We start from the raw sequence: 11,364 nt of genomic DNA, 5'->3' as shown, positions 1-11,364 counted from the left end.
TACGGATATCTCAAACCCCGTAGATAAAATGCTCATGTTTTTAGGGACCCCTTGCCATGTATTTTAGAGTAGTTGTTTGCACTTGTGCATGTAGGTTCCGTCGCTAGTTTGTTATACCGCGTTTAGGACATATTCTCGCATATTCGTGTAGCGTTATTTTTGTTTTGCAACCCCACATGTTATATATGTTTTCGGGGTAGAAAAATCTATAGAATTTAACTGTGCATATAGTTTTAGCTTTTGAGGAAGTTAGTGCGCGTGATATTTTGACATGTTGCCCTTTTATTTATTTTGTGTGATTTAATGCGTGCATGATACGAATAAGTTGTCAACTGGAGATATGCCCTTGGATGTGTAGGCTATCCTCTGGTAATTTTGGTTGCAATAGAAATTCATGTTTAGGTGTGGTTTGCTTGTTCTCAACTTGCTAGAAAATAACACTGTTTTAGAGATGCTGAAATATTTCTAAGTCTGAAATCTGTTATATTTTGTTGTTGTCTTGTCATGAGTTTATCTGGTGATCTATAGCTCTTTTGAGGTTGGTGCAATGGACTTAGTTGTAGACCTTAAGATTGTATAGCATGCTGTCAATTTTCATGTCATTTGGAGTCCTGTAGCTTATAGTTTTTCTGTTGTCAATATGCCTTCAGATCGAAAATTGCATTGTCATAAACTGTTATTTTCTCTAAGTCTGAAACTGCGCGTGAGCAACCATTTTGTGAGTTCTTTTCCTAGTGATACATGCTTCCATGCTAAATGTTCTTAGTAGTATGTTGAAGTGCTTCTTGCCCTCTAATGTCTCATGCCGTGGTTGAGCATATTGGATTTGTGTAGCTAGTTGTTTGAGGGCGTAGAAAATGCTATGTGGCTGATTTTGGCAGATTGTAGTCATTTCTTATTTAGCTCGTAGTTGTTGAACCGTTGCTCCGTTTGGATCGTGTCCTATATGAAACTTGCTTAGAATCTCGTATAGTTTCATATTATCTTGCTGGTTGTATGTTTTGAAATGCTTGTGACTGTCGTTGCACACATATTGCATTCATGCCATCATATCTTGCGGTGTTCGTATCTTTTGAACCGTAGCTCCGTTGAAGATATTCTCTATGTGTAAATTGTTTGTAACGACATGTAGATTCACGTGAACCTATTTATTTTGCTGTTTAACAAATATTTAAAAGTTTTAATTCATATTTGGACAGAAATATAAATTAACGTATGAGGTCATCTCGGAGGTGCTATATGTCATTTCCGACCTCATTTAAAATGCCTAGATAGGTACTTTAATTACGCTTCACCTCTTGCCATGTTTAACCACATTTAATATTGTCGTGTACCTAGTCAGGATAGAACTAAATATTTCGTATGTGGAGTTTCGTCAATATGCAAATCGTTGCATATTGAACTTCACTTAATGTGTAGTGTTTGTTTGTTGTGAATTGTCATGCCATGTCTTGCATATATTCAACCGTTCATGCATCATATGTGTTGTGCATCATGTGGTGAATATCTGTGTTGATGCTTGTTTCCGGTTTGCTTCGTCTCGATAGAGTTCCGCAAGCGTGTCACAAAGTGAGGACCCGTTCGATTAGATCGGTTCGTCTGCTTCACAGAGTCGCTCTTCTTCCAAGCGGGATCTCAGGCAAGATGACCATTTTCCCAGATACCATTACTATCATTACCATGCTAGTTTTACCGTTTCTATCGATTATGTCTCGTTGCGTACCATCTATTAAATATCAGCCTCTCAACATTGCCATGAAAACCTTCAACTTGTTCACGACCTAGCAAACCACTGATTGGCTATGTTACCGCTTGCTTAACCATGTGTTAGCGTTGCTATTTGCAGGTGGAGTTGCCTCCATGTGATAACATGGGTTCTTTGTTCTATCACCATATTAATTGCTATTTAATTTAATGCACCTATATACTTGGTAAAAGGTGGAAGGCTTGGCCTTTCTAGCGTGGAGTTTGGTTCCACCTTTGCCCCCTTAGTTTCGGCTACCGGTGTTATGTTCCATAATTGAGCGCTCCTAACACGATCGGGTTTGTTATGGGGACCCCCTTGATAATTCGCTTTAGATTAAAGCTGGTCTGGCAAGGCCCAACATTGGTACTACATTTGCCCAACATAATAATTTTGTTAATACTGAAAGCATAGGGCGTCATGAACCCGAGGCGTAATTCTACATAATACAGGGAGGGCCAGTGATGATAGTGCTGGTCCAAAACAGAACACTGTGCGGGGCCAACCCAGGGCAACTAGGGAGATTTCTATCAGCCACCGTACGCGTCGCTCATTGATGACCCACAAGTGTAGAGGATCTATCGTAGTCCTTTCGATAAGTAAGAGTGTCGAACCCAACGAGGAGCAGAAGGAAATGACAAGTGGTTTTCAGCAAGGCATTCTTTGCAGGCACTGAAATTATCAGTAACAAATAGTTGTGTGATAAGATGATTCGTTACAAGTAGCAAGTAGCAATAGTAACGAAGGTGCAGCAAAGTGGCCCAATCCCTTTTATAGCAAGGTACAAGCCTGGACAAACTCTTATAGGAGGTAAAGCGCACCCGAGGACACATGGGAATTTCTATCAAGCTCGTTTTCATCATGTTCATATGATTCGGGTTCCCTACTTTGCTAGTTTGATATGTGGGTGGACCAGTGCTTGGGTGCTTCCCTTACTTGGAGAAACATCCCACTTATGATTAACCCCTCTCGCAAGCATCCGCAACTATGAAAGTAGAATTAAGACAAAGTCTAACCATAACATTAAGCTAGTGGATCCAAATTAACCCCTTAAGAGGCAACGCATAAACTAGGGTTTAAGCTTCTTTCACTCTAGCAACCCATCATCTACTTACTACTTCCCAATGCCTTCCTCTAGGCCCAAATAATGGTGAAGTGTTATGTAGTCGACGTTCACATAACACCACTAGAGGAAAAACAACATACAACGCATCAAAATATCGAACGAATACCAAATTCACATGACTACTTATAGCAAGACTTATCCCATGTCCTCAGGAACAAAAGTGACTACTCACAAAGCATATTAATATTCATGACCAGATAGGTATTGAATAGCATCAAGGATCTGAACATATAATCGTCCACCGAGTAATCCAACTAGCATCAACTACAAAGAGTAATTAACACTACTAGCAACCTTACAGGTACCAATCGGAGTCGCGAGATGGAGATTGGTTACAAGAGATGAACTAGGGTTTGGAGATGAGATGGTGCTGATGAAGATGTTGATGGTGACGAGTCCCCTCCGATGAGAGGAGTGTTGGTGATGACGATGGCGAAGATTTCCCCCTCCAGGAGGGAAGTTTCCCCGGAAGGACGACCCTGCCGGAGCTCTAGATTGGTTCTGCTCAAGCTCCGCCTCGTGGCTGCGGCGATTCCTCCCGAAAGCCTCCTCTTGATTTTTTCTGGAACGAAACCCTCCTTATAGCAAAAGAGGGGAACCAGAGGGCCAACAGGGAGCCCACAAGCCCCCTAGGCGTGGCCAGGGGGTAGGCCGCGCCTAGCAGGCTTGTGGCCTCCTGCTGGCTCCCCTGTGGTACTTCTTCGGCCCAGTATTTTTTATAAAATCCAAAATAAATCCTCGTTGATTTTCACGGCTTTTAGAGTTGCGCAGAATAGGTATCTCGAACTTGCTCCTTTTTCAGGCCAGAATTCCAGCTGCCGACATTCTCCCTCTTCATGTAAACCTTGCAAAATAAGAGAGAAAATGCATAAGTATTGTACCGTGAAGTGTAATAACATCCCATAAAGCGATAAATATCAACATGAAAGCATGATGCAAAATGGACGTATCAACTCCACCAAGCTTATACCTCACTTGTCCTCAAGCGGAAGCTGAGATCAATAAATATGCCCACATGTTTAGAGAGAGAGGTGTCGACAAAACAAGATACGTACATGCAGGCATCATGATCATAATTAGAACAACAATATCATCATATCATCTCTTATGCTAAGGTGAAAATTCCTTCACAAGGTAAAGTAAGGATCAAGAAGCTTAATGAGAATTAACAACCGATAGCCTTTAGTCACTGAAGCAATTGCAATTTATCATAACATCGGAAAGAGTCAAGTAAGAGCTTGTAAAGCAAATCCACATACTCAATCATCCTTTTGTCTTCTACAATTTCTACAACTCACGTGGTACTCATGAGATCAAAGTTTCTGCTGAACACAGAGAAAGATAGGGGCTTATAGTTTCACCTCCCAACCATTTACCTCAAGGGTAATGTCAAGAATAATAATTCATGAGTACTTACTTCCAAGTTGACATATGAATATATATCTTTCCCTAGCATATGACGTTAGTCAAGAAAAAGGCGAAATAAGGAATTGGTGAAGATCACCATGACTCTTTCAAGGGCAAAAAGTAAAGGTACAAGATAAGCCCTTCGCAGAGGGAAGAAGAGGTTGTCATGCGCTTTTGGGGTTCGGATGTGTGTCCTCTTACTGTGAAGGAATGTCACTTTATATTGCCTCCTGTGGTAAAGAACTTTATTATGCAGTGTGTCGCTTTTATGTCTTCTTCATGACAGGTTCGTACAAAGCTTATTTTCCACACACTAATAGATCATACATATTTAGGGAGCAAGTTTTATTGCTTGCACCGATGACAACTTACTTGAGGAATCTTATTCAATCCATAGGTAGGTATGGTGGACTCTCATGGCAAAACTGGGCTTGAAGGTTTGTGGATGCACAAGTAGTATCTCTACTTAGTGCGGAAGTTTGGCTGATATGAGGTGGAAGCAATCGTCACATTCTAAGGGATCTCTAGTCATATAACATTGTTCGGAACCAAGAAATATAATTCATTATGTTGTCTTCCTTGTCCAACATCTACTTCTAAGCATGTAATAGTTTAGTGAGTGTTTACAATCATAGATGGTGTCCAAGATGATATATTTATATGTGAACCTCTCCTTCTTTATCACTTCCTATTAATTGCAACAATAACCAAGATCTATGTTTTTCCACCCTCAACAAGTTTCAATCAACATTCTTTTTATATGTGAAGCCATCACTTCCCATAAGATCATTACATGATCTTTAATGCTTTTGTTCTCTTATCATTCTTTTCTTTCAGATCATGGCATGAAGCAAGGCCCTTAACTAAAACACTCTTTATTATATGACTCACGAACTCGAATACATTGGGGGTAACACAAACAAAAACTCAAGCCTAAAACACTAATAACTTTATTCTACTAGAGAAAGATAAAACCAAAAAGGATCTAACTTAGAAAAGGTAAAGGCAAAAGATGTGACGGTGATACGATACCGGGGCAACTCCCCCAAGCTTGGCACAAGCCAAGGGGATTGCCCATACCCATGCTTAGTTGTCTTCCTTTGGAGGTGATGGTGGTGGAGTTTTTGCAACATGGGTTTGATCCTCCGTCTTCCAAGGCATAGGTGCTCCATCATGGAAAGATGACCGAGTCTCCGGAATCCTCAAATTTGCAGCCAACCGTATTGATTTAAATCTATACTCATACTCATAGTTTTGGTTCTGCAGGTCATAGATCTGGGCTTGGAGGTGATCAATTCTGTCATAGAGCCTGGAGAGGTGCTTCCCGATGTCATTGTCATCGATCTTGTGCTTGTTGGTGAACTCCGGGATCATCATGTGGTTGGCGTTGAGTCTATGCTCCACCATCCCTTGGCACTTGAAGACTTGCTGCTCCATTGCTTCGAGCCTCGCCTCCACGATTCCGGTCTTCTTAGGCCCCTCAACATCACGGATGTGCAGCACCCCCTCACGCATCTTGATAGATTGAGGGTGTTGCATCAATCCCGCGAGGTAGGGATTGATGACCTTCTCGAAGATCTTGTCCTTTGGAGCTTTTGGGGAAGCCATAGCGATCTAGATCTACAGCAGAAACATGCTCGAAACGAAAATAGAGGAAATTTGCATGATACGAGGGTCACACCTTTCGGGAGAATATATAATGATTTTTTTCCGACCAGAAGGAGTAATCCGCAAGAAAATGGAGTCCGGGAGGCACACGAGGTGGTTACAAGCCCCCCAGGCGCGGCCAGGGGGTGGCCCGCGCCTGGCAGGCTTGTCGCCTCCTTGTGCGCTTTCCGGACTACTTTATATTTTTCTATTTTTCTAAAAATTACAAAACAGAGAAAAATTCCTAATGGAAAAGTTTTGGAGTCGGTTTACTTACCGAATCACATACCTCTTTGTTTTCGGAGTCTGAAAGAGGGTGATAAATATCCCTTATGTACTCCTTCGGAGTTATGGTATTGATAGTATTGCTTTCAACATTTATGGGAGTACCTGAGATATAATGCTTGATTCTCTGCCCATTTACCACTCTCGGAAAATTACCTTCCGTGTTGTTGACCTTGATGGCACCGAAACGATATACTTCCTCAACAATGTAAGGACCTTCCCATTTAGAGAGAAGCTTGCCTCCAAAAAATCTTAAACGGGAATTATATAGCAAGACATAATCACCTACATTGAACTCACGTTTTTGTATCCTTTTATCATGCCACCTCTTAACCTTTTCTTTGAACAACTTGGCATTTTCATATGCTTGAGCTCTCCATTATTCAAGCGAGCTAATATCAAATAACCTCTTCTCACGAGCAAGTTTGAAATCAAAGTTGAGCTCTTTGATTGCCCAATAAGCCTTATGCTCTAGCTCAAGAGGTAAATGACATGCTTTGCCGTAATCCATTTTGTACGGAGACATGCCCATGTGATTCTTATAAGCAGTTCTATAAGCCCACAGTGCATCATCGAGCTTCTTAGACAAATTCTTTCTAGACCTATTGACAGTCTTTTGCAGAATTAGTTTAATCTCTCTGTTACTTAGCTCTACTTGACCACTGGACTGAGGGTGATTGGGAGATGCAACTCTATGGTTGACATCATACTTAGCAAGCGTTTTACGGAAAGCACCATGAATGAAATGTGAACCGCCATCAGTCATCAGATATCTAGGGACTCCAAATCTAGGGAAAATAACTTCTTTAAGCATCCTGATAGAAGTGTTGTGATCAGCACTACTAGTTGGGATGGCTTCTACCCACTTAGTAACGTAATCGACAGCAACTAGGATATGAGTATACCCGTTGGACTTTGGAAAAGGTCCCATATAATCAAAACCCCAAACATCAAATGCTTCAATGACTAGTGAATAATTCATAGGCATTTCCTCACGTTTACTTATATTACCTATTCTTTGACATTCGTCACAAGAAAAGACAAACTTACGAGCATCCTTGAAGAGAGTGGGCCAATAGAAACGTGATTGCAATACCTTGTGTGCAGTTCTATCTCCCGCATGGTGTCCTCCGTAAGCCTCAGAGTGACACTTCTGTAGGATCTGTCCCTGTTCATGCTCAGGTACACAACGTCTAATAACACCATCTACTCCTTCTTTATAAAGGTGAGGATCATCCCAAAAGTAATGTCTCAAATCAAAGAAGAATTTCTTCTTTTGCTGTTAAGTGAAACTAGGTGGTATATATTTGGCAACAATATAATTTGCATAATCAGCATACCACGGTGTACTACATGAAGTATTGATGACATTCAATTGCTCATCAGGAAAGCGATCATCAATAGGTTGTGGGTCATCAAGAACATTCTCCAACCTAGACAAGTTATCTGCTACGGGGTTCTCAACACCCTTCCTATCGACAACAGGCAAATCAAATTCTTGTAGCAAGAGAACCCATCTGATAAGTCTAGGTTTAGCGTCTTTCTTTTCCATGAGGTACTTAATAGCAGCGTGATCAGTGTGAATAGTGACTTTGGAATCAACAATGTAAGACCTGAACTTTTCACATGCAAACACGACTGCTAAAAATTACTTTTCCATAGAATCAGAGTTTTACTAGCATAGTGAATAACATTCAACTTCTTATCAACTCTTTGTCCTAGGACAGCGCCAGCAGCATAATCACTAACATCACACATGATTTCAAAAGGTAAGTTCCAATCAGGTGGTTGAACAATAGGTGCAGTTATCAAGGCCTTCTTAAGTATTTCGAAGGCTTCCTCACAATCATCATAAAAAACAAAAGGAATATCCTTTTGCAAGAGATTGGTAAGAGGCCTGGAAATCTTAGAGAAGTCTTTAATGAACCTTCTATAGAAACCAACATGACCAAGGAAACTTTTTATACCTTTAATATCTGTGGGGCATGGCATTTTCTCGATCGCATCAACCTTAGCCTTATCGACTTCAATACCTCTTTCAGAAATTTTATGTCCTAAGACGATGCCTTCATTAACCATAAAGTGGGACTTCTCCCAATTCAAGACAAGGTTGGTGTCTTTACATCTTTGCAAGACTCGATTAAGGTTGCTGAGGCAATCATCAAAAAAAGACCCGTAAATGGAGAAGTCATCCATGAAAACCTCAACAATCTTTTCACAAAAGTCAGAGAATATAGCCATCATACATCTTTGAAAGGTAGCAGGTGTATTACATAAGCCAAAAGGCTTACGTCTGTAAGCAAAGGTACCGAAAGGGCAGGTGAAAGTGGTTTTCTCCTAATCAGATTGTGCAACAGGTATTTGGGAGAAACCAGAATAACCATCTAGAAAGAAGAAGTGTGTGTGTTTAGACAGTCTTTCTAGCATTTGGTCGATAAAAGGCAAAGGGTAATGATTTTTCCTAGTGGCTTTATTTAATTTCCTAAAATCAATCACCATCCTATAGCCAGTAATAATCCTCTATGGGATCAATTCATCCTTATCATTAGGGACAACGGTAATACCTCCCTTCTTAGGGATGCAATGCACCGGACTCACCCAATCACTATAAGCAACATGATAGATAATACCTGCTTCCAGGAGCTTTAGTATTTCTTTTGTTATTACCTCTTTCATCTTAGGATTTAATCTCCGTTGATGATCACCAACTGGTTTGGAATCAGGATCGGTTTTAATCTTGTGATGGCATAGAGTGGGACTAATGCCCCTAAGATCATCAAGAGTATATCCAATAGCAGCACGGTGCTTCCTCAGAGTTTTTAGCAACTTCTTTTCTTCATGCTCTGAGAGGCTAGCATTAAGTATAACATGATATATCTCTTTTTCATCGAGATAAGCATACTTAAGAGTATCAGGCAACTATTTAAGCTCGAACACAATATCACCCTTTGGTGGGGGTGGATCTCCAAGCAGTTCAACGGGCAAATTATTCTTAAGGATAGGATATTGTTCAAAGATAACTCTATCTATCTCATCCCTTTCATCCATATGCATATCATTTTCATGATCAAGCAAGTATTGCTCTAAAGGATCAGTAGGAGGCACAACAATAGAAGCTAGAGCAATAATTTCATCCTTACTAGGCAACTCTTTTTCATGAGGTTGTCTACCAAACTTGGAGAAATTGAACTCATGTGACACACCTTCAAAGCCAACTGTGACAGTTTGCTTCTCACAGTCAATATGAGCATTGACAGTATTGAGAAAAGGTCTGCCAAATATGATACGACAAAAGCTATCTTGTGTGGTAGCAACAACGAGAAAATCAGCAGGATACTTCATTTTACCACACAAGACTTCAACATCTCTAACAATTCCCAAAGGGCAGATAGTATCTCTATTGGCAAGCTGAATAGTGACATCAATAGGTTCCATCTCAACAGGTGCAATCTCATCTTTAATTTCATCTTATAAAGATTGAGGTATTGCACTAACACTAGCACCCACGTCACATAAACCATGATAACAATGATGTCCTATCTTAACAGAAACAACAGGCGTGCCAACAACATGCCTATGTTTGTCTCTAGCATGTGGTTTAGCAATTCTAGCAGCATCTTCATAGAAGTGAATATTATGGCCATCAACATTGTCGGACATGAGATCTTTGATAATAGCAATGGTAGGTTCAACTCTAATTTTCTCAAGGGGTGTAGGTGTTCTAATGTAGCCCCTACGTATCACAGTTGAAGCTTTAGAATGATCTTTTATCCTAATAGAGAAAGGTGGTTTCTCAATGTAAGCACTGGGAACAATAGGATCATTATAGCCAATGACTTTCTCTTCAATTGGATTGGGTTTAACTACATTGAGTTCTAAGGGAGGATGATATTTAAACAACTTCTCTTTAGGGAGATCAATGTGAGCAGAAAATGATTCACACAATGAAGCTGCTATCTCAGAGTCAAGTCCATACTTAGCGCTAAAATCACAAAAAGTATTTGTTTCGACAAAGGATTTAACACAATCAAACTTGAGATTCATACCTGACTCCTTACCTTCATCAAACTCCCAATCTTCAGAGTTGCGTTTAATTCTTTCCAATAAATTCCATCTGAAGTCAATATCTCTCTTCAGAAAAGAACCAGTACAAGAAGTGTCAAGCATGGTGCGATCATCATGAGAAAGCCGAGCATAGAAGTTCTGAATGATAATTTCTCTTGAGAGCTCATGGTTGGGGCATGAATATAACATTGATTTAAGCCTCCCCCAATCTTGAGAGATGCTTTCTCTATCACGAGGCCAAAAATTATAAATACAATTCCGATCACGATGTACTAGATGCATAGGATAAAACTTTTGATGAAATTCCAATTTCAACCGGTTGTAGTTCCATGATCCAGTATCATCACATAGCCTATACCATATCAATGCTTTATCCCTCAAAGATAAGGGAAAGTCCTTCTTCTTGACCTCATCCTCGGGCAAACCTACAAGCTTAAATAAACCACAAACTTAATCTACATAGATTAGATGCAAGTCGGGATGTGATGTTCCATCGCCTTTAAAGGATTAGCCAGCAGTTTCTCAAGCATACCTGAAGGAAATTTGTAGCAAATATTTTCAGTAGGTGCAGCAGGTTGAGCAGCAACTCCTTGTGCTTCCGTTCGAGGTGAAGATACCCCGAACAAGCTCCTCAAAGGATTAGTTTCCATAGTGACAAATGACAATAAATTTCAGCACACTATATAAATGTTTGCTTACCAAATTCCACTTACCAAAGACACTTCACTCCCCGGTGCTACGGCAACAGACAAGAACGCTAGAAATTGACACGTTGACGCAGACTGGGCTTGCGTTGGTTTTTCCCTTGAAGAGGAAAGGGTGATGCAGCACAGGAGCAGTAAGTATTTCCCTCAGTTTGAGAACCAAGGTATTGATCCAAAAGGAGGGTCTCGTCAAGTCTAGAGTACCTGCGCAAACACAAACAAGCTTGCACCCAACGCTTTAAAGGGGTTGTCAATCCCTTCAAGATAGTTTGCAAAGTGAGATCCGAAGGCAGAAAGTGCAACGAAGTAAAAAGTATAAGGCTGAAAATATGGTGTGGAGTAGACCCGGGGCCATAGTGTTCACTAGAAGCTTCTCTCAAAATAGC

The sequence above is a fragment of the Hordeum vulgare genome, chromosome 1H, assembly GCF_904849725.1.
Source record: "Hordeum vulgare subsp. vulgare chromosome 1H, MorexV3_pseudomolecules_assembly, whole genome shotgun sequence".
Classification (NCBI taxonomy): domain Eukaryota; kingdom Viridiplantae; phylum Streptophyta; class Magnoliopsida; order Poales; family Poaceae; genus Hordeum; species Hordeum vulgare.
The sequence above is the reverse complement of the archived record's forward strand: the minus strand, read 5'-3'. Positions refer to the sequence as shown.